At 37.5% G+C, this 24,605-nt stretch overlaps 1 pseudogene across 1 annotated transcript in view; it reads right to left on the reverse strand.

The window, feature by feature from the left end:
- Positions 1 to 3,539: 3,539 nt before the first annotated feature.
- The window catches only part of LOC309827194 (centrosomal protein of 78 kDa-like), a 31,440-nt pseudogene continuing 10,374 nt past the window's right edge, over positions 3,540 to 24,605 (reverse strand). Inside the window, exons 7-14 of the transcript in view lie at positions 21,065 to 21,200; positions 19,836 to 19,874; positions 18,273 to 18,411; positions 8,786 to 8,863; positions 7,397 to 7,559; positions 6,409 to 6,579; positions 6,038 to 6,086; positions 3,540 to 5,483 (exon numbers count right to left, since the gene is read on the reverse strand). The product of the transcript in view is annotated as a centrosomal protein of 78 kDa-like (transcript). The remainder of the gene's footprint in view (positions 5,484 to 6,037; positions 6,087 to 6,408; positions 6,580 to 7,396; positions 7,560 to 8,785; positions 8,864 to 18,272; positions 18,412 to 19,835; positions 19,875 to 21,064; positions 21,201 to 24,605) is intronic.

Consider the following 24,605-nt stretch of genomic DNA (forward strand, 5'->3'; position numbering starts at 1 on the left):
ATTGAGGAGTACTGTTCCATCTAACTGAGTTTGGAATGGTAATAAAGTCATCCACTGAAAACTTACCAATCTAGTTTGTGTGCAAGATATTATGAATTATAGTCTTACCGTTAATTTAGCAGACCCACAAATATTTACATCTACCAAGCACCGTGCTGGCAACTGCAGCTTACCAGTACTTCTTTCCTGGGCCCTGGATAATTTCCAGTAGCTGGTATCAGGATCTAAGCTATCCACTTGATGTGGACACTAGTCCCCTTGTAGCCCTCTCACAGGAGCCTTTAACCATTCGTGGCCAAAAACAAAGGAAATGGGCAAGAGTTACTGCTCTGCTTATCAGAAAGTGTCTCCTAAAGTCTTGTCTCCTAAATCATTTTTCTGGCCCCTTTATAGTAATTCTTTCTTTATTCACATTTCTTGGCCTACTGAACACTATAATCAAATCCTCCCTCAATTTTCTTTTTCCTGAAGTATATAAAACTACATTTTCTTCAGCCTTTTTTTTAAAAAATGATAATTATCTTGTTTATTTGTATTTGGAAAATCTAATGAGATCACATATTTAAAAATCACATACTATCAAAAGATAGATAGTAGTAGTAATTCCTTCTGGAATATTTTTCCCCCTCATCCAACCAATGTTAGGTCCCTTACCCCCTTTCTTAGCAACTTTTATTAATTTCTTATGTGTCTATCAGAAGTTTTTTGTGGCAAAGGTACATGTGTATGTTTCAGAGGTTACTGTTGTCATGAATTCACAGAAGCCAGAGCCTGGAAAGCATTAAGTGGTCCTGAGCACCCCATTTCCAATGAGAGAGCGTAGCAGTGCTCAAACGGCTGGGTGTCCTATAATTCAACTGAATTCTGGCACTATCTACCTGTAGATAGCATCAGATCTCACATGTTAAGGGCTCAGTCCAGCAGGAATGCACACACACACTTCAGGTGCCAGTCACCAAGTATATGTTGTCACCTGTGCTTCTGACCCTTGTACCACAGATCAGAGGTTCCAACGACCCCCTTCTTAGCTTTAATTAATTTGCCCAAGTGACTCATAGAACTCACAGAAATATTCTATTAACTAGATTAACCGGTGTATTATAAAATGATAAAACTCAGCAACAGCCAGATAGGAAACATGTATAGGACGAGGTATGGGGAGAAATCATGGAGCCCACTCTCCCCACATCTCCATGTGCTCACCAACTGGGAAGCTCCCTGAACCCTGTCCTTGGGGGTTTATGGAGGCTTCAGTACACAGGCGTGACTGAATAACTCATTGGCCATGGGCAATTGAGCTCAGTCTTGAGTGGCTCTTCCCTGCCCTGAGGGCAAGGGGGTAGGACTGAAAGGTCCAACCTCTAATCACAAGGTTGGCTCCACAGGCTGCCGGCTCCCATCCTTAGGTGCTTTCTAAAGATCACCTTGTTAACATAACAAAAGACACCATTATCATCTCATCACTTAGGAAATACCAAGGGTTTTAGAAACTCTGTGGCAGAAACTGGGACAGAGACCAAAAATATAATTCTTATTACTCCTAAAGCACAGTTATCTAGGTAAATGTATCACCCCAAACAGGCAGTAGTCACCAGGGAAAATACGTTAATTGCCAGTCTTTTCTATTAATTTTTAAAAATCAGATTTAAGAAGAGAATTTTTTTAATGGCCAGTGAAAATGTCTCTTACTTCAGCTCTTGCCCTTTTCTACTTATTATTTATTTTTTCAATTTTTAGTTTAGTTTTGAAAAGTGTCTTTAAGTTATTTTAAGGTTAGAACCGAACCTTCCAGGGTTAAAAAAATATTGCGTCTCTTGAAAGAGATTATTTTAGACTTAGTGAGATGGATTTGATGCTAGAAAACATGTGACATCATACATTTGACCTTTTTGAAATGATTTACATTATATCAGCTACACAAAGTCCAGCAACTGTAACCAAAAAAAAGAAAAAAAAACCCTACTAATTAAGGCAACTTTGCAGATTGATGGCGTTAGATTATCAATTAAGATCTCAGTTTTAAACCAGATTTTTCCTCTAAATAGTGATCCAAAGAACACTAGTTTTAGGGTCAGTCTAATTAGTCAGACAGCTTCCTAATTGTTTAGCGCCTTCACTTGAAGTTTGTTAAATATTTTGAATATCACCTATGCTCCCATGGGACATTAGTGAATGTGAAGTCAACAAAAAAGAAAAAAAATGTAAGAAAAAGGATTTTGTAGTAAAATAAACTTGAGAAATCCTGGGTTCAGTAAATTTAAACATGTTTCGTGACTGCAGGACTTTTGAGATGTGGAATGAGCTATAATGTGCTCTGTGAATTTCACTGTTAAGTAGAGTTTGGTCTGAAGTGTTTTTAAACTTTATTTGGCTCTACAACCCTTTGTCAGTGGAACATTTTAAAGGCCTCTTTGTTTCTAGCAACTTTGGAAAATGCTGTTCTGGTCTCAGTTAAGCCCTTGAAATCTTAGCATTTGGAAGGAGATCCACACACAAGCTCATCCAATTTCTGGTACAGAAATCTACCATGTATCCATGGTATAGGCTCACTCAGCTGTGGATGAGTATTTTGATAACAAAATGCTCACTACCCATAAATCAGCTGATTCTATAGTCGGAATGCTGGTCTGTTAGGAGGTTTTAACCTTTTAAGTGCCTTTTACTATTAGAAAATTTTAAGTTTTAAAATTTTGTCTATTGGACCTAGATCTGATCTCTGGATTAAGATAAGTCCTACTCAAGTAAAAGAATCCTTATTTTTCAAGGATGATTTGTACATGAAAAAAAAAATCCATATACTTAAAATCATCTGTAGTGACTGAAGAGTAATTGAAAATACATTTGAAAATAATTTTCATTTGAAATTTATGTCAAAATATGTTATTATATAAACGAATCCAGTATATTTTCTCTTATAGCCAGTAAAATTTAGGTTAAATTTTAATTAAGCACAAGTGCCACAATTAAAAAAAAAGAATTACATTTTGTTTTGAGTGATTATTTCAGCAAAACTGGTTTATGGGACAGTAAACTGTCCTTCACTGCATGTTCAATGTTAGCAGCTCAAACAGGCTAATTCTGGTAAAAATTCAACAGTTTTCCAAGGCCTTCTCTTAATTATTTGGTACTCAATTGTTTTTTCTTCTACTTCTATTGTATCTCTTTTTAAAATTGTTAACTACACATCCTCATTTATCAATGGCTTTGTATGTTTAACCCAGCAGATCTCTGGTATTATTTACAATGGCTTCATGATATTATATCTTTAAAATTCAGAATTTCACTTTAAAGTTGATTTGAATTTTATTTCTATTATACGGTATTATGTTTATGTTATGAATCCATCAGTGAGTAATTTGCTGAAACAGGATGAGCAGTTTGCTGACTTAGAAGGGCTGGAATCTATAGACACCTTAAAATTAGGATGTAGATAACGAATAGTTGGATGACAAGAAACCCTGTTATATGAAAACAGGGATAATGAGTGTTCCAAATCTTATCTTTTCTGTTCTTACTTTTCTCCAAAGGTTAGCTCTAGAGTCCTTAATTCTCCATTCAGTATTAAATTATTGACTATTTTGCCACAACTACTGAGTCTGCGCTCTAGAGCCTGCGAGTCACAGCTACTGAAGCCTGTGTGCCACAACTACTGAACTCCATGCACCTAAGAGCCCGTGCTCTGCAACAAGAGAAGCCACCAAAATGAGAAGCCTGCACACCGCATAGAAGAGTAGCCCCCGCTCACCGCAACTACAGAAAGCCCGCGTGTAGCAATGAAGACCCAACACAGCCAAAAATAAAATAAATACATTTATTTTTAAAAAAGTGGATGTATTTAAAAAAACCCCAAAAGGTCCTACTGTATAGCACAGGGAACTATATTCAATATCCTGTGATAAACCGTAATGGAAAAGAATATGAAAAAGAATGTATGTAAATGTATAAATGAGTCACTTTTCTGTGCAGCAGTAATTAACACAACACTGTAATTCTATACGTCAATAAAAAATAAAATTTAAAAAAACTGCCATAAAAAATCACAACAGAAGGGGGACTTCCCTAGTGGTCCGGTGGTTAAGACTTCGCCTTCCAATGGAGGGGGTGAGGGTTCGATCCCTGGTTGGGGAGCTAAGATCCCACGTGCCTTGTGACCAAAAAACCAAAACATAAAACAGAAGCAATACTGTAACAAATTCCATAAAGACTTTAAAAATAGTCGACATCAAAAAAAATCTTTAAAAAAATCACATAAATCAGAAACAAATGAAACATAATAAAGTCCATACATTAAAAAAAAAGAGCATGGGTTCTGGTCACATCCCAGCTTCCCACTTACTTACAGCTGTGTAATTCTGGGCAACTCACATAATGTCTCCTCAGACTCCTCATCTATAAATGGGGATGGTAATAGTTCCCTACTTCATAGTGTTGCTGTAATCCATAAACACGGTTAAGTGCCTTGGTAAATTGTTTGATGCTCTCTGGTTATTGTGAATTAAAATATGTCAATGGCTTCTGGCCATACGATTTATAATAGTTTGACAGTTAACCAAATGGTAAAACTATTCCATTTATTATTCCCATCTCTTTTTACCCCTTACCCTGTTTTGTTGTTTATGTTTTCTCCCACCACAGAGTGTTAGTTCCAGGAGAGCAAAAGCTTTATTTTGTTCACTGCTGAAAGCAATAGCACCCAGAAAAGTACTGTACATATGAAGCCCTCAGTAAACACTAGCTGAATGAATGGTGCAAACTGTCACAAGGGAAAAATACACCAAAACTTTCATTATAATAAAAAAGTATAGATAAATCTTTCTCTAATGGCTTCCAGTCAAGTATTTTAGAACACCATATGCTATAATAAAAACATAAGTAATTTATTAAAATTTGAAGGCCAAAACATAATTTTAAAAGATTTAGACCTATGTTAGGCCTGATGGAATATGGATGCTTTCTGGAAATTCACAATCAGATCCAAGAGTATCACTTTCAGAATGTTCTAGTAGACTGAGTTTACTTTTAGTTGTCTTTGAAGAAACAGTCACTATTGTACTCTCTTTCTTAACAGAAATGTGTTTTTTCGAAGACTCACTTCTAATTGGTTCATTAAGCAAAGAATTATTTTGCCCAGTTCCTTTGCTTTTCTGCTTTACAGGTGAGTCAGAGCAGGAATGCAGGTCCTTCCCAGGTTGTTTCTTAGCAGAGTAGTTTTTGGTATATTATGCTCTGGTCATTTTCTCTGAAGAAGACCTGCTATTTCTAGGTAATTCCTCTTCTTTTCTTTGACTTCCAGTTCCAGAAATGACGTTTGCTGAAGGAGAACATGGTCTAGCAATGAAATCTTCAAAAGACTCCTGCTGCTGCTCTGTGACTGCGACCCCCAGGTTGTCTTTGGAAGTTTCTAAGGCCTCCTGAGTAGAGACTGGGACATGGAAGGAGTCGACAGGCAAAGGAATCCCAGCATCACCTGTAATTTTCTGAAACTGGAGGGAAAGACAAAAGACAAGACAAAAATTCAGTGATGAATAAAGCCAACCATTAAAAAGTAGAGTTCAAAACTTCAGTGTTACTCTGTGATCTTATTATTAACACAGTCAATTGATTATTCAGAAGATTTCAGAGCCAGTTTTTCTCTAATTATATCCTGCCAAGTGATTCTCAGCTTAACCTAGCTATATCCAAGGCTATGTCCGCTACATTTTCAGACTTTGGTGACTGGGGTAGTTATTACCCATTTCCTTCCCCTCACTAAAAATAAAACCCTACTCTGTAAGAAAATTAATTTCTTTGCTATCCTCCAGGCACATGTGAACAGTATATAATATAGTTTGTGACCAGACTGTCAGTTCCCAAGACCAGTCAGTTCCCAAGACCAGTCTGAGATTGGCTGAGCTGGGCGAAGGGGGCTCCAAGTGAGGCTGGAGGAAAAGCTGACAGGTTTCCCCTCCCATTCCCATGACCAGGTGAGTCACTGTAATATCTTACGTATCAGCTATGTCAAGATTACTTATTTTAAGAATTGTATCAGTACGTGTACCTCCATTAGTGTTCCTTCATTGTTAAGCTGACTGCATACAAATAGAAACCTAGATAAAATATGAATAGAACAGACATTTATACAACTTAAAATTTGGGATATTTTCTGTAATGTTTTCTTTCTTCATTAAGGAGAGTTTGCTTTAACTCATACACTTTCTAAAGAACTTCTAGTTTTCTTATGTACAACAATACAGTATCATGAAACGGGCCCACATTTACTAATCTCAGATTTGGAGAGGACTCCAGAGTCTTCTAGCTCCCGAGCACGTGAACTATTAGAGACTGACCATTATTATTTTCTCTCTGACTTGGTCATTTCCTTTTTGCTAATCACTCTTAGAATCCTTAAGTGCTGTCCTCTCCACTTACTTGGAGATTTTGCGTTGGTCCTGGGGCACTCTGCTTTGATTCTGATTTTTCTTCTTCAAGTGCCTTCTTTTCTTCTTTAGGTGGACTACTAACAGTAGAGTTCATCTGGGGACGACCTAGTAAATGAAAATCTGACTGATCTATACCAGCCATTGTGGCCGGCGCCCAAGCCTGGACCAGAGGAGGAAAGGAGAAAAGACAAAGGTTATTATAATCACAGAAGAGCAGTTTAGATTTCCCCAGACCTACAATCATGAAATACTTCTAAAATCTTAAAAGCCAACATCCTACTCCATACTACAAGCCTCTCTCTCCCCCAAATTCTCAGCCCTTTCCAGATTCATCCTCTAGGAGACATCCCACTGTCTCACTAGCAGCTTCAACATGTACCATGCACCCCGTCCACTGCCAGTCACACCTCCATTCCCACACTTCTTTACCACCTTTCCTCCAGTTTCCAAGAATGTGTTTGTTCCTTCCTTCCCAACACCAACTCATTCACTGACAAAACACCACTCCATCAACTATCAATCTCCACTTCCCTCTTTCAGCAAAATTGCTCACGGTTGAGAACCACTGACCTATATCTTCCCTGCAGATTAATAATAATTTTTATGTCTAAGACAAAAATAACTTTAATTCAAACATCAAACAAGCAAAGTAAATGAAAGATAGGAAAATTCTTATCCATTCCCGAATATTTTCAATGAAAACTGCTTTCAATTTAGTCTTTATAAAAAACTGTACCTACTAATTACTCTGTCTACAGGTTACTCTTTTATAATGGGCTCCCCACTCTACCAAAGCAGGCTCCCCTATTTGCATTTCTTAAAAAATTTAATTCCTCCTTTTAAAACGTCAACTATATTACCTATAATTACACTAAATTTGGCTAAATATGGCCACGTAAGTGATGAAAATTGCTCCAGTTCCTCAGCAAACTACCATTATAGTCGCAAAGAGAAGAACGCCATGAAGAGAAATGAACTAACCCAGCATCTTTAAGGAGATCCAAGAAAGCATGGAACTTCTGAAAAGAATTCTCAATGCTGCCCAAAACACCTTCATCATCCAGGATCATGCTTGTGGACTTGAAGGGATTCAGACAAAGAGAAAGTTACATTTCTTAACTGGGCATTTTCATGTTCTAACTATAAAAGAAGACGGAAAATGTCTGACATGATTTTTTTCTCATTGTCATCAAAAGTAGTCTTGCCTAGTTTCAAGGAACAAAACTAAAACACTCAAAATGTAATTAATCTGTATTTAACCTAACTCTCCACCAGTAAAGACAGAGACCATTATCACATAATAACCAAAACCCCCAGGCACCCAACAAAGTTTCCTATATAACGCTTAGGTGGTATATAAGTAAACTAAAGTTATCGTTTTATTAATGATCTTTCACGAAAGATCACATTTCTAACTGGTTCAATTCATAATGGAGCCTCATTCCACATCAGAAAATTACCTGCTTTAAGTTTCTCTTAAATTAGAAAGTGAATTATAGAATCTGATCTGAACAAAACATATTACAACTCTGCTGAATGTTAAGAATTAACTTTAGTGAACAAAATATCTAATGCTTACGTTTAAAAGTCCTAAATCATACCCAACCCAATTTATTAAATGTACGATCACCAATGTTTTCTTTGGCTCCTTCAAAATATTCACTCCCGTGCACTCTTCCCCTTCCGCTCATCACCTATGCACTTAAAACCCCTATAAGCTCAACTCCAGTATTTCTCAGAAAGGCTGTTATGTTCATGATGCCCCTTTTGCCTTATATAAGCAGGTGCTCACCATTTATTGAATGAGTGTCCGCCAATCCAGTGGATATGCACTTTGAAAACTTCCTCCCTACGCTCAACCTCTGATAAGGTATATTTCGAACTTTTTAGATTATGCCCTGCTTTCATGCACATTACCTAATGTAATTCTTATAGTATATATTTTTATCTTTCATTGCATTCTTAGAAGTTTTCCAATATCTTAAATTTATTTAAATGATTCACTTTCCTAATTCATTGCCAGGAGAGTCTCATCATGTCTTTTATGCTACTGTATATATAGTATATGCACAAAAAGTGCTTTCTTGAATCAAAGAATCATGAACAGATCATAAGCTAATGTCATAAAGCGCGTGTGCGCACGCACACATACACACACACACACAACGAGATTTTCATATTTTTAAAAACATGCTTTCTGGAATATAGACCATATGATCACTAAATACCAGTAAATGCAAAAGTCCATATGATACAACCAATTTGCAACATATTACAGTTTTAAAGTTTACAAACTATGTGTATATGGATTAAAATCAAATCGAAATAAAACCAAAACACTCCCAAAAGTATAAGAAATTGTTTACTTCATTGACTCATTTATCAGCCTTAAGTCTTATTACTCTTTCCTCCTTTAACTGCTTTAGGCACTCCTCCAGTTTTTCCTAAACAAACAGAGTAAATGTTATAACTAATTCGTAGTATAATATCCAAAAGCCTTTCCAGCTATAGGACTCATCAGGATTTAGGGGCAGAGCCAGAAGTGAACTCAGATTTTAGTCTGCTACTGGTAATATCATACCGTGCTAGTGAAATGAATTATCAAAATCTATCAAATTAGCATAGTAAAGATTTATTTAAATTCCACTTTTTCCAACATAAATTTGTGGCAGCCCACCATAAAAGGCATATGCGAATAACATAGCAAGTCAGAAATAAATAGTTAAGAACAAGAAAGAAAAGTTCTATTTTTATTTGTGGGTCTCTTTATAGTAGGAACTCCTATTAATGAACATGCTTAACACACCTGAATTGCATAATTGCAGATTCAAAAGCATTTTTTTTAAAGTAATCACTTTATTTTATTTTTTTTATTGCGGTACACGGGCCTCTCACTGTTGTGGCCTCTCCCGTTGCAGAGCACAGGCTCCGGACGCGCAGGCTCAGCGGCCATGGCTCACGGGCCCAGCCACTCCGCGGCAAGTGGGATCTTCCCCGGATCGGGCATGAACCCGTGTCCCCTGCATCGGCAGGCAGGTGGACTCTCAACCACTGCACCACCAGGGAAGCTCCAAAAGTAATCACTTCTAAAGCAATTTACAGTCAAGCACTGTTCCTGGAGTTCCCTGGGCATTAAATCTAATCATCAAAACCCTAAGAGAGGGCTTCCCTGATGGCGCAGTGGTTAAGAATCTGCCTGCCAGTGCGGGGGACATGGGTTCGAGCCCTGGTCCGGAGAGATCCCACGTGCCTCGGAGCAACTAAGCCCGTGCGCCACGACTACTGAACCTACGCTCTAGAGCCCCCGAGTAAAAACTACTGAGCCTGCGTGCCACAACTACTGAAGCCTGTGCGCCTAGAGCCCGTGCTCCGCAACAAAAGAAACCACCGCAATGAGAAGCCCACACACCACTACGAAGAGTAGCCCCCGCTCGACGCAAGTAGAGAAAGTCCGAGAGCAGTATCAAACACCCAGCGCAGCCAAAACATAAATAAAATAAATTTATTTAAAAAACAAACCGTACGAGGAAAGAACAATCACTAACTCCATGTAATTTTACAGATGAGGGAAACAGAGGCAGAGAAGTAGAGTAAGTAGAGCAGCACAGCCAAGGTCGCACCACTAAGTAGCAGAGCCACACTGTGGACTCAGGAAGCTGGGTGCCGTTCCTGCTCACGGAGGTGGTAGTCTTCCCATTCACCAAGGTCACTGAAATAAAATGAACACTGATAAACTCCCTTAGGAGTTTCAGGAAATAAGACACTTCGGTCCGTGAAGTGGGGACATTGCTTGCAATAGGCAGAATTCTAACAGAGCCCCTAAGACTCCTACTTACTGAAGTACACAAACCTTCCACTTATCCAATCAAACTCTAAATCTAGGTGCTGCAGTGAAGGGATTTTGCAGACGGAATTAAGGTTCAAAATCAGTTGTTTTTTTAAGATGGGGAGATGATTATTCTAGGTGGATGTGACCTACTCAGGCACCCCATGAAAAGGACCTGAACTCTTCCTGAATTGAAGTACAAAAGGGACAAGAGGGAGACTCTCCATTGCTGGCTCTGAAGAAGTCCAATGGTGTGGCAGGGAAGGCAAGTGAGAGGCCTCTAGGAGCTGAGACTGTCCCCCGAATGACAGCCAGCAAGGAAATGGGGACCTCTGTCCTGCAACTGCAGAATCTGAATTATGCCAACAAGCCGAAGAATCTTGGAGCCATTCTTTCCCAGAGCCTCTGGATGCTAACACAGCCAGACTGACATCTTGATTTCAGCTCTGTGACCCACACAAACTATGGTGAACATCCAACCTTTGGGGCTCAATGTCTTACACTTAAATTTCACGTGCTTTAACACTCTCAGGAGGGAACTCACATGTTCCCGTGTGTATCTGAGCAGGAAACCCAGTCATGCTGTGCCTGGACTTCTGACCTGCAGAGCTGTGAGCTAGTCAAATAGGTATTGTTTTCAGTCAGTAAGAGTGTAGTAAAAGAATCAATATCCTACTCAACCTCCAGGTTCGTGAACAAAATAAATGACTGTCATTGTTTTAGGCCACTGTTTCGGGCTGGTTTCTTATGCAGCGATAAACAATCAGAATTCCTATACTTATGAAAACAGTACGGTATATTTATACCTTTTAACTGCTTTGAACAATCACTTGAAGAATGAGGAACTCTATTATATGCCATCATTGGGAGAGGAAATGGTATCACTTTCTGAAGAGTAACTCTTGGTACCTAACAATAATCCTACATCAGGGGTTTACCCTAAGGAAATCAAAGATGTGGGCAAAGATTTATCATCTACCAACATGATGTCATAAGATTGTTTATAACCAAACCCTAGAAGAAAGCTAAGAGCCTCCAAATTGGGACTGGTTTAAAGAAAAACAGCTCACCGTCTGAAGGAATGCGCCATGAAGCCACTAAGAAAAGAATGACAAGAGGTCTCGACCAGAGTTAATGAATGGGCTTCAGGAGTTCTACATTCATAATATATCTGTGCGTTTTTCCTGGGAGATGATGCAAAAGCTCAATCAATCAAATTGTCTGATGTAGAAGAGTATTTAGTGACATGGCAAAATATTTTTGATACTTTTTTAAGACAAAAGAGCAGATTAGGTGTGTGGACACGCAGAGGTGGCTTCTATTTCCTTCAAGAAGCTGTTCATTGTTTACAAACATTTGCTCAATGAACATATATTTTTATATTCAGAACATGTTTAAAAAACTGAGAGTCTAAGAACTTCAAATTCTTTAATGTTCCATTACTAAAGCCAGTCAAGTTTTCAATGGGGAAAAAGGAAAAAAAAAGCAAAATTCCTCTACTTTTAATACGATGGTTTAATCAATCTTCTAATTGTGTTAGAAGTGTTAAATTTTTGTGAGAAAGTGTATCCTCCTCCTACAAAGTATTCATAATTCATGTCCCTTACATGGAAATATGGACCCAAAAAAGTTAGAAAGTAAAATTGCTTGATATTCTATTACTTAAGTAAGACTAATGATAAGGCTTTGGAATAATTTTCCTTCCTGTCATCTGCTCTCCTTCCTCCCTTCTGTACACTGGCTAGGGTGATTTTTCTGGGACAAAGCTTCCATCATATTGGATATCAAATTTTATGTTCAACTTTTCTCCATTTAACATTAAAATCAATCATTTCTCATATAATCAGGGGATTCATAACCGTGATTTTTTTTTTGTGGGCTACAAAATATTCCACTGAGTGGGTTTACTGGTTAACCATTTTACACATTTAAATTCTTTCCAACTTTTCAATATTATCAGACAATAACCGTTTTTATGCATGAAAGCTTTTTTCCATATTGAGAATAACGTTCTTACAATAAATCCATAAAAATGAGTTTGAGATCAAAGCAAATGAACATTTTTAAGGCTCTGAGGTACCTGTCTCCAAACTTCTTTCCAAAAGATTTCTGAAATTTTACACTGCCATCAGCGATGTATCACTTGGTATATAACCTCTACTATAACTGTTGGCTTACTTCCTCACTTAGAGTGCAAGTTATTTGAAGATAGGGGGTGTATTTTATTAAGTGTTTACCCCAGCACCTGTGCCTAGCACAGCGTAGACGGTCAATAAATAATTGCTTAATAAGGAAAATCCCTGCCAATACAAGATGTATGTGTGTGAAAGACAGACTGTGTGTTTTTCTCTAACTGGATAGATGAAAACGTGTCATCTTCTTTAATGTGCAATTTTTTTGCTTATAATTAGTAATTAAATTTCTCTTTTAGATTATATTGTAAAAATTCAGATTCTCTGAGGCAAATGGGCCTGGCACTACCCATTAGCTATATAACCTTGGACAAGTTCTATAACTCTAGGCCTCAACTTCCTCATCTATAAAATGGAGATAAGCTCCCATATCACAGAGCTCTTGTGAGGATTACATGAGTTAAAACACATATAAAATTAGAAGAGTGCTTGGTACACAGAATATGTTCAATTAATGCTGAATGAATGAACATGCGAATGCAAACAGTAGTGAAGGGCTTAAAATGAAATGGTCTCATCCCACTCCCACATCCAGCACTCAAGAAGCGACCGATTCTTTACGCAGGTTTTTAATTGTAAAATACGGTATGTGTACTGAGAAGTACACAGAACAAAACTGTCAATGTGACAAATAAAAAGAGAATACTCACATAAACACTACTCGAATCTGAAAGTATTGATACTTGTCAGCATCTCAAACCGCCCCCCCATATCCTTTTCTCATCACAAGCTCCTTCCCTCTTCCAGGTTAAACACCATCCTCACTTCTTGACAATCAATCATTTCCTTTAACCTGCATGCATCCCTAACAAAAGAGTTTAGTTTTGTCAACATCTAACTTTATGTAGAGGATCATAGTATATGAAGTCTTTTCTATCTTATTTCTTTCTCTCAATGTTGGTTTAAAAAATTCACCCACATTGCTGCCTGTAGCTCTAGTTCATTCAATTTTATTGCTGGATAGTGTTCCCACTGTACGAATACACAAAATTTATTTAATTTTTGACTCTTAATGGACATTTGGTTTGTTTTCAGTTTGTGCTAATGCAAATCATGGACAGGAATCCTGCTGTACCGGTTATTCTGGTGCCTTTACACAGGGCGGGGGTGAGGGCTGCTGGCTCACAGGCTATTTATGTACCTTCAGTTGATGGAGAGTGCTAAATGCTTTCCAAAGTAGTTGTGTCGATTTATACTCCAGTATAAACAGGGTAGAAGATTCTCATAGTACTTCAGGTCTACAATACCTGATACTGCCAGACTTTCTTTATGTATTTGTCAATCTGATTGGCATGTAGTTTCCTTGGTTTTGACTCACTTTTCTCTTATTAATGAAGTCATACACTTTTCTGTGTTTACTGGCTGTTTGGATTTCCTTTTTCATGAGGTTTACATCAATATTGTTATTTTTTATTTATTTTTTTATTACTATTTATTTATTTTTGGCTGTGTTGGGTCTTCGTTGCTGCGTGCAGTCTTTCTCTAGTTGCGGCGAGTGGGGGCTACTCTTCATTGCGGTGGCTTCTCTTGTCATGGAGCACAGGATCTAGGCACGCGGGCTTCAGTAGTTGTGACACGTGGGCTCAGTAGTTGTGGTTCACAGGCTCTAGAGCGTAGGCTCCATAGTTGTGGCGCACGGGCTTCGCTGCTCCGCAGCATGTGGGATCTTCCCGGACCAGGGCTCGAACCCGTGTCCCCTGCCTTGGCAGGCAGATTCTTAACCACTGCGCCACCAGGGAGGTCCAACTATTGTTATTTGAATTCTTCTCCATTTCCAAGTAATACTCTTACATGACTATTTTCTCACTAATTTGGAGGCATTATCTGTTCACTTTCTAACTTACTAATAAGTAAGGGTTTAGTTCCTTTACACTCTTTCCTATGTCCACACTGCTCTGTAATGTCATCATGAGTTATTCCACTGCTCATGATCTCTTTGACTTGTAGTGATATACTTAAAAACCTACATTGTTGATCAACTATAAACTCTCTCAACGTCATGCTTTGTAAAATGAGGACATTCATACCATCTTCCCTTTTTTCTACCTCCTGTCTACCTTCCAAACCTAGCTTTTACGTTGTCAAAGTTGAAATTTATATTCTGTTCTATGTGCAGTTAAGTCTTCTGTTATTCGAGAGTCAGTAAGGAGTAAGGTTTAAGAGAACAGGCAGAGAGCCTCAACTCAAAGCCTCAATCCAACCTTAAAATAGGTACAGCCTGGGCAAGTTCCTTCCCTGTCTTAGTTACCTGTTCTCAAGAGTGGGAATGGGGCATCCCTGGTGGCACAGTGGTTCGGAGTCCACCTGCCGATGCAGGGGACACGGGTTCGTGCCCCGGTCTGGGAGGATCCCACATGCCACGGAGCAGCTGAGCCCGTGAGCCATGGCCGCTGGGCCTGCGCGTCCAGAGCCTGTGCTCCGCAACGGGAGAAGACATAACAGTGAGAGGCCCGTGTACCGCAAAAAAAAAAAAAAAAAGTGGGAATGATATTAGCACCAACCTCATAAGGCTATTCAGAGGATTAAATGAGTTAATATATGCAAAAACACTTAGAGCCTAATATATACTAAGTACATACTAGTACACAATACATTTCAGTACATACCAACTTAATACTAATACATACTAAGTACAGTTTACTTTAGTTATTAGTGATTACATGCAAGTTGACGATAAAAGCTGCAAACCAAGACAGTATTGCCATTATTACAATTACATTAATATTGCCCACTGCAGATGTACTGTGTCTCTGTGTACAGACTACACCTTGTTCCATACTGTGCCAGTGTCACTGCCCTTGTGCAGGGTGACCACATACCCCAAGCCGCCTTGGGCTGTTCCAGTTTATACCTGTTGTCCTGATGTTACAGCATTAGAGCGCCTCCTTACACTATTCAAGTGTAAGGAGTTTGGACAAGTTCTGGTTTGGACAACAAATTAGATAGGTGGTCATTACCCCTGTGTGTCACTGAAAAGGGGGACATCTATAGTGTCAAGTTTAAGTGGATTCTTCTCTTCCTCACCAATAGTACGTTAAAAATCAATGATAGTTTAGTTTAGTTTGCTTCATGTTTATGTCCATATAGCCTTTCGTCCTCTGGAGTTCAAGTTCCTTCTCCTCTTCCTCTCCCTCCTCCCTTCCAACAGTGCCTAATACCAAGTAAGTACAATATGCCTCAAGGTGTTTCTCAGCTCTCAATCACACAATCAATAGAAGCCTCTCCACCCTAGACTAGCTGCAATCTGCACCGAATCCCCTACTACCTTCCTTCTTGGTTTATTGCCTCATTTTGCTGGATTATTTCTATAAATAGCTTAAGGTGTAGCACAGGAGGCCAATTTTTCAAATTTCTTTTGTGTACAAAATATCTTCTTCAGCCTCCACTTATGACTGATAGTTTGGCTGGATACAAACCCCCAGGGTGAAAACTATGTGCCTGAAAAACTTTGGAGGTATCTTTCTAATGCCTTCCAGGATCCATGGTGCTGATGACAAGTATGATAAGGTCAGATTTTAACTCTTTTTTTTAGGTGGCCAGTATTTTTCTCTCTGGAATGGATGTATCCTCTCAGTATTTTATTCTATTTTAATTTATTTTTTCAGTATTTTAAAGTTTCACAATGAAGGGTGCCTAGGTATGAGTCTATTCTTGCTCATCTTGCGTAACTGTTTTCAATCTGAGGCCTGATGTCTACTTTCAGCTGTGGGGAATTTTGTTGCCCTTTGACAGCTTCCTTCCATTTTTGTTCTGGGTCTGGAGTTTCTAATAGTAACATGTTGGATCTCCCAGATGCAGCCTCTCTAACATATTTCTATCACATTTTCCATTGTGTCTTTCTTTTTTATATACTGAGAAATTTTTTAAATTCCTACTGAATTTATTTCAGCAACCATATTTTCATTTCCAAGAGACCTCTCTTGCTTTCTGACCATTCTCTTTTTAATTAACAACACCCTAATCTTATTTTATAGCTTTTTTATAGCTCTTTTTAAACCTCTCTCAGGATACTAATTAGGGTTTTTTCTTAAATTATTTTGTTCCCTAAATTGTCCCTGGTCCTACTAGGATACGTTTTCACTCTTTTTCTCCCTCTCACGTTGGAAGCTTTACTCAACTATCATGCAAATGACAGTTATTTTCTATTTAAGAATGAGTGCAGAAAGCTCCCTGAAGTCAACGATTGACTGGTTTCTTATGCAGGAAAAAGCGGGGAGTAACTGTAATAGGATCTCCCCCAAACACAATTTTCTAGGGTGTAAAAACTCACACTAGCTGCCCTAGTTCTTGCCAGTTTCACTGGTTTCAAAATGAAATCATCTCATTTCAGGAGTGTGAGGGCGGGGCTGGGAGTCCACTCCTCCAAACACAACCCTTCAATGAGCTCCCCTATTCAGTCACACTTTTAACTAACTCCACCCTCTCTCCTACATGCGCATCTGAGCATGGGCCTACTTCTGCAGGTGGGGTCAGAATCCTCCTCAGTTGCAGGTGGTCGCTGTGCATATTCTAGGTGATGCTTTCCCTCTGTTCTACTGCTTCAGTTTCACACTCTTCCACTTGTCTTCCGTCTTTCAAAACTATGTTGAAACCTCTTGATTCTTGTGGGCTTATATACTTAAACCCTTTGATACCATCATTGTAGTGTCTTGTGAAAATGGAGAAGAGCTAAAAGGGTTCTCAGTGCCTTCTGAATCTGCTATTCTGTGGTCCAGTGTTTAAACTTCTTGGTCTTCCCCAGTGTCTATCATTGCTTTTAGAAATACAATCTCCTGGTCTATTCGTGAAGGAAATGAATACATCACATCTAAAATGACAAGGAAGGCGGGTTAGATGCTCTAGGGCCTTGTCGTACTCTGCCATTTACTAATAAACCACTACGTGCTACAAATTGTAGGTGCTCATTTATGAAACGAAAGGGGGTAACCCTACACGAACTATAGATTTCTCCTACTCTAACATTTCATAATTTTCTAAGTTCTTTTCTTAAAATTTCTCTGTATTATCATTAATTTTAATTAAAAAAATAAAAATCTAGCTTTCTCTTTTGAAAATCAAAGAGTAATTCCCATAGTCCTACAATAATGGAATAATTAGTTCTGAAACCTGTCAAGTTTCATGTTTCATATGAAAAGAAAATCACATTAAATAATTTTTAAAAATTAAACATGAACTTTGTAGCACAAAGACAAGGTTCCCCCCAAATGGTGTTCCTTTATTTACTAGAAATGTTCAGCTCTGCATTAAAGTTGAAAAAAAAGAAATATATTATTTTTGAGGTACAAAAATTTCTTATGAAAATCAATTTTTCTTTTCTGTCCATACAAACAAAAGTATGGAATGACATTAGAGGTCAGGTTTAGTTGGTAATAGAATGTAGCTTCTTGATATTTTTTATTTTAGGAAAGGAGAATATCAACATCAAAACTATTTTTTTACTTTTATTTAAAATGAGGCCATATTTTCCTCTTATAAAAACAGAGTTCAGCTAGACCTGTCAATTTTCTCATCTGTAAAACAAGAACACTGAATCAGCTGACTATATTCATTCAGAACTCAGTTTCTTTATCGTATGATCACTAAGGTTCTCCCTAAATCTAATATACTAAGGTTCTAAGGAAAGGAAAATATATTACTAACGACATGTTTTGATTTTTATTTCTTAGAGTTCAAATGTCCACCATTCACCTTGGTCTAAGCTTAAGGAACCATTCAAGGGGATACAATGCAGATGGGAGGGGAAAACAGAACCCTCACACAAGCTGTGCCGTGTTGCAATCAGGCTTCCATTTGAAAAATAACCTTGTCTATAGCTTTAAAGTGATAACTTTGTACCTGCAGTGCTTCTTGTTTCAAACGGATTTTCTCTGGCTCTTCCTGAACACTTTCTGAGGAATCATTGACCTCTTCGATTTCTGAGGAGGAAGGACTCTCTACTGTCACAGTCACAGGAAATTCTGATGGACCTGAGTATCTGAAGAAGAAGATAGGAAATCACAGAGTTGTTACACTAAAGTGCAAAGAAAGAAGACAAGATTGTAAAAAAAGATAACACAAGCCAGATCCAAATATCCAAATATTAGAGGACATTTAACAAAAGTGATCTGAGGTATCATTATTTATAAATGTCTCTCACTGCTCCTTAGTCTAAAACAGGCAGTGACTAAGTAAAATTACAGGAACTTATTTTTGCTATGTTACTGTACAGACCTCTGTTGTACATGGTTAGGATTAGTAATGGGAATTGCCCATATTATTTTATTAAGTTTCTTTCACAGAAGCCAAGTGAAGAGCCAAGGTAAACATTTTTTCTCAGATCAACTTTATACTGCAAATGAAAAATTTATTCTTCACCATCAGACACAAACAGTCTGGAAGAAAATGTAGTTTTTCAGAGGAAAATACATCAGTAAAGGGACTGATGAATAATCAGAAAGTCAACATATCTAAGCTGGGAATAACAGATATTAGAATTTTAAAAAAGAAATCATATACACATACACAACTAAAACTAACCCATCAAAAATTTCATCTTCTCACCACACTTAAGCCAAAACTAGGGTAACAGTAATACAATTCTCCCATCAAGATTCACTGCCACTGCAATGTTGTTCAATAGGACAGTTCCAAACATTTAAAACCTGACCTGGCCACAACCCCATAAAAGTCTACAGATCATAAAGAAGTGTGCTGGGATTATATAACCACGCAGAGGACAAGTCACTAGGACATCATTTTGACAACAAGCAGCAAACCCTGCAGCACAGGAAAACCGTAACAGGAGAACGAGGTGCACACCTCTCTCTCTGGGCATGCAAGGGCAGGACTGACACCCAAGATGCTCTTCTCTCAACCTCAGCAGTGGTGCCTTTCACAGAGCAACTATGCAGTCTCCCAGAACCACTGGGAAGGAGAATCTGATACTGACAGTATTAGCTTGCCATGAGGCCATAAGCGAGGGAATGTGTGTGGCCTTGGTGAGAGAGCAGAGGTTTGGGAGATGTTGCTTTATATTGGTTTTCAGATCAGGAATTTGTACATATAGCCCGCAAACAACGTTTCTTGAAAACATGTGAACATTCTTCAGTATGAGAGCTCCATGTGAGGGGTCAGAAATGGCACTCAAGTTCGTTTCACTGGGTAACAGCTGATTTGCGGACTGGAAAACAGGCTTCCTTGTTTACAGGCATAACCACAAGGCTGCCAGTTGTGTGCCAAATCCACAAAACTACACAGTTGCATTGGGAGAGCAACCAAACATGTTTTACATGCATTTATTTCAGAGAGGGAAATGCTTCTTGTAAGCCTCTGTCAGTTTAAAAAGCAAGGAGAATGACCATCCACCTTTCCCAATTCAAGTCCTATATATCATAAATATGATAGCTAAACACCAGCAACTGATTACATACATCACGAGCTTTGATGAATGGAAAGCCCCTAAAAAGATATCAACAAAACGAAGTTAGATCTTCATGTAAATACATCACCAGTTAAACCCAGTTAATACAACTATTTAGTATTATGTACAGTATCCACACAGAATTGTGTATAAAAATAAATAAGCTCAAAACAAGGACCTGGAGGGCTCTGCTATGGAGAACACCGAACAGAATTGAGGTGACTGGCTCGGTAATAACTCTCCGAACTGCTGAGAGGCCCCTTCAGTTCCTACGTTCAGGATGCTTGAGATTTCAGTCTCACTTCTTTAAATGGTGATATTAATCATTCTCTAATTTACCACCCTGTGTGAGGAGGATGGACCTGAGATTAAGTGTCTCAGGAAGAAGACAGGAAACCACAAAGTTGCTAAACTCAAGTGCAAAGACTGGGGATTCAACACTATAGTTTATGCAACAGCAATTCACATGACCATTTGCAAAACAGTAGTCGGTTGTCCAATGGGGATTACAAACATCCATTTAACATGAGCAACTGAACAGATACTTTACACAGTAACTACTTCAAGTACTATTTAAAATCAATTCTCTTTGTTTTCTTAAGCAATTGTTAATCCCCAATTTCGTGAATACTACCAAGTCAGTCACTTGAAAATCATCTAGAGCAATCTATTTCACTTAGCAAGCCTAAAGCTATAGTTCAACCATTTTATTTACTGTTCTGTGACAAAAATTACTATGAACAGCTATCCCCTGGATAAGAAATCAGGTAAAGCTAGTTTGACTCACTAAATCTGATTTACTGAGTTAATAAGCCAGTTGTTTTAGAATAGGTCTAATGCATAATTTTCATCCATTCTGTATTAAACTATTTCCCATGTCTAAAATGTCTTTTTGCCCATTCGTACATATCCAAATTCCTACTTCTGTGCTGTAGGGCTTCACGCAACTACACCTGCCTTTAATGAAACTTTTCTCACATGCACAATTGGTGATAATTTTAGTCTCCTCAAGACTCCCACGGGGTTAGCTCTGTTGTGACACTTGAGAAACAACTTGAAACTCCCAATTACTTTTTGTTTTTCTTCCTTAGAGGGCTCATTGGGCAGAAGCCATGTGTGAGTTATCTTTTTTCCTCTATAGAAAGCACCAGAGACCGCTCACATAACAGAAGTTCCAAAATAAAGGACTCTGAATGATTGAAAAAGACAGGGAATGCAAACACATTACCTGTTGCTTTTTGCACGTTCTGCAGTACACCACGGCCGGAAACCAGACACACCAGGTGGTAGAGGTTCAGGACCATAACATTCTTTACCAGCAGAGTGTTTCCTTCCATTACTTACAGGTTGCTTTGTGGCCAAGCCTATGTTTGACAAAGCATGAAAAGAAGGAATCAAGATGCACCAAAGGTCTACAGAGCAACTGTCACATGTGTACACTTTGAAAGGAATCAAACAGGCACTTGACAATGATGCCAAGGCCATTAAAAAGAGGATCGTTTTGTACAAAGGTTTTACATAAGCCGGCATTTTTAAAAAATGTAAGTTCTCTACAGTAACAAGTTATTTTAACTAAAACAAAAGTATTGAGATGTGCAGAAATGCAAAAATAAATTTTTAAAATAATCCCGAAGTATGATACATTTTATGTATTATGCAGAAACACTCAAGTTTACTGAATCTTAGAACACCTTTGGCATTTCTGAATCTCAAGGACACAGAAACACAGATACACCCATGACTTCTGCCAAACAGAATCTTCAGAATTAGACCAAAATTTCAATTTAAGATGAATTTTTCTATGTAAAAACAATAAAAGTTATAAGGCTGCAAGTTGCTGGGTGGTAGGTGAGTCAATGTTGCTCTCCTATAAGCCTGTCAACCTTCACTGTTCCTTTGATTTCATACAGAAATCACACAAAAAAACAAATGAAACCCACTGGATAAAAGAGTGAAATGTGGAGACTTATCCTATATTTCAGTAGTAAAGAGGCAAGTATCTTTATATGAAATATTTGGTTGCAAAAACTAGACCTACGTGTTAATATTTTATTTAGAACAAGCCACATATTAAAATTCACATTTAAATATTTAATTTGAATTTACTGAAGACAAACATCATAGGTTAAAATGGTTATATTTATCCTTCAAAGCTACTATATTTTGTGTTATTTTATTTATTTATTTTAATAGATCTTTATTGGAGTATAATTGCTTCACAATTCTGTGTTAGTTTCTGTTACACAACAAAGCAAATCAGCCATATGCATACACATGTCCCCATATCCCCTCCCTCTTGAGCCTCCCTCCCACCCTCCCTATCCCACCCTTCTATGTCATCGCAAAGCACCGAGCTGATCTCCCTGTGCTATGCTGTTGCTTTCTACTATAGTTTAGCAACATTAGGATGCAGGGTAAAATGGAGTGTATGTGGTAATATAGGACAAATATTTCATAGAGTGTAGCTTATTGATAATCACCACACGATCCTGTGTGATTTACATGCCTCTTAAAAATATATAGGAGCTCAGTTCATTTTGTGCTATTTTATTGTGTTTTTTAACTTAATTACGGTCAAAAAAATGTTTGTATGCATGTGGTTTGTATGTGTTAGCTTCCTTTACTTTCAGAAACGAATGCAAATACATTTGTATTAAAAGTTTTTTAAATTACACTTTTCTTGTTAGGAGATAAAAAAAAATTCTAATAAAAGTTCCCATCTGTTTTTAGGCATACATCATGACAATATAAATGTGACACAATCCACACCATTATTTCACCCTGTACTCACCAGGATCTAGGTATATACCCAGATACTGATTGGCTTACCTCTATGTCTCCAAATAACTGAGGCAAATAGAAAAAAAAAGCCCAAGAAATAAAATTACTCTTAAAATAGCTCAATGAGTTTGTATATTTCAGTTATATTTCCACTTTGTTTCATCATGCTAAATAAAAAAAAAACGTTTAACTGTTTTCTTCTCATTCCATGATGCCCTATTATATACCACCAGGTACTAATTTTACAGAATTCCTAATATACATGCTTTATTAATATATATATTTCCATTTCTAATATCATAGCAAAAGTCAACTTAGCTATTTTAAGAATACTGTACACATGATATAAATTTTTAATAATAATATCTAATTAGTGTGATACCACAAATCTTAACTTCTTTGTATGTACTATTTGATTATTCAAATATCACTCTCTTGAAATAACAATTGGCAGACAATCATAAGCTTTCTTTTGACTTCATAAACACTCTTAACAACTTATTTAATACACTATTGTCCAAGCAAGTTGATTAACAGAGAATCAAAAACATACATCTTTAAGTAGAAAAAAAAAGCTGTATATGAAGATGTTTACAATAGTTTATTTTAGGTTATTTCCAATTGTTCACCAATTTTTTTTTTTTTTTTTTGCGATACGCGGGCCTCTCACTGCTGTGGCCTCTCCCGTCGCAGAGCACAGGCTCCGGACGCGCAGGCTCAGCGGCCATGGCTCACGGCCCAGCCGCTCCGCGGCATGTGGGATCTTCCCGGACCAGGGCACGAACCCGTGTCCCCTGCATCGGCAGGCGGACTCTCAACCACTGTGCCACCAGGGAAGCCCTTGTTCACCAATTTAAAAAATTGACCAACTCAATGAAACCTTGTGAATACAATGTTAAAAAGTATAACTATGAATCACAGAATTTAAATTTAGTATGAAAAGAATGGCAAATTATATTGAAGTTATGTGGAATTATGTTTACAGACAGCAGGAAGAGAAAATAAAAATGTAAATATTGCTAGATAGGATAATGCAATTAGAGGTGGTCTTTTAAATTTTTCATTTTTATGCTAATACAATACCTTTATAAAACCCAAAAATCTTCAAACAACACATTTTAAAAAAATTGTGGTAAACTACACAAAACAGAAAAGTTATCATTTTAACCATTTTAAAGTGAACCGTTCAGTGATATTAAGTCAACAAATTTTTAAAACTTTCAGAGGGAACCTGAATAAAAGATGTGTTTTCCATTGGTGATTTTAATGTATCTGGTATATAACTAAAGTCACCAGAAAACTCTTTCTGGGAAATTGGTAGATCATAAACATAAAATATTTATTTTGCTTTATATCAAACCTTATTGTTTTGCTGTTTCAAAATTCAAATTTACTCACAAGAAAGAGTCAGTTTCATATTAGATTTGGTTTCACAAATGCTGCTCCTGCTATTCATTCTTATCACCAAAAAAAAAAAAAAAGACTATTTGTGACTAACGATAATAAGTTCCAGAAAATAAAAAGTTAAAAGGTTTTCAATCTGCATTTCTGGGAACCTAAATTAAAGCATCACACAACATTTTCAAAAACAGAAAAGCCATTTGATTTGACTAAAAACTTAGTTTTAAGATGGCAGAAAGTACCTTGATAATTTTCTTTTAAGAAAGAAAGAAAAACAAGCCATTAAAGAGAAATTCTTCCGAGCGAACTGAAACATGTTATGTATGTCTGACTTGGCACTCCTTCCATCTGGAGAACTTTTTTGATAATTGCTTTCATCACAGAATGATCTAAAGTAAAATGAATTGAAGTTAGAGTAATTATTTCCCAGTGAGTGGCTATTTCCATTTAAAACCAAAAGCCAACTAATTATTGCTTTTCCCATAAATTTAAATATGAAATCTACATTATGTAATTATACACTTAATACCCCTTTGTGTATTCTAATTTCTTCCTCAGAAACCTAAGATGCCATCTTGCAGACTGCC

This window comes from Grampus griseus, assembly GCF_964374135.1.
Source record: "Grampus griseus genome assembly, chromosome: 9".
In the NCBI taxonomy this organism is placed as follows: domain Eukaryota; kingdom Metazoa; phylum Chordata; class Mammalia; order Artiodactyla; family Delphinidae; genus Grampus; species Grampus griseus.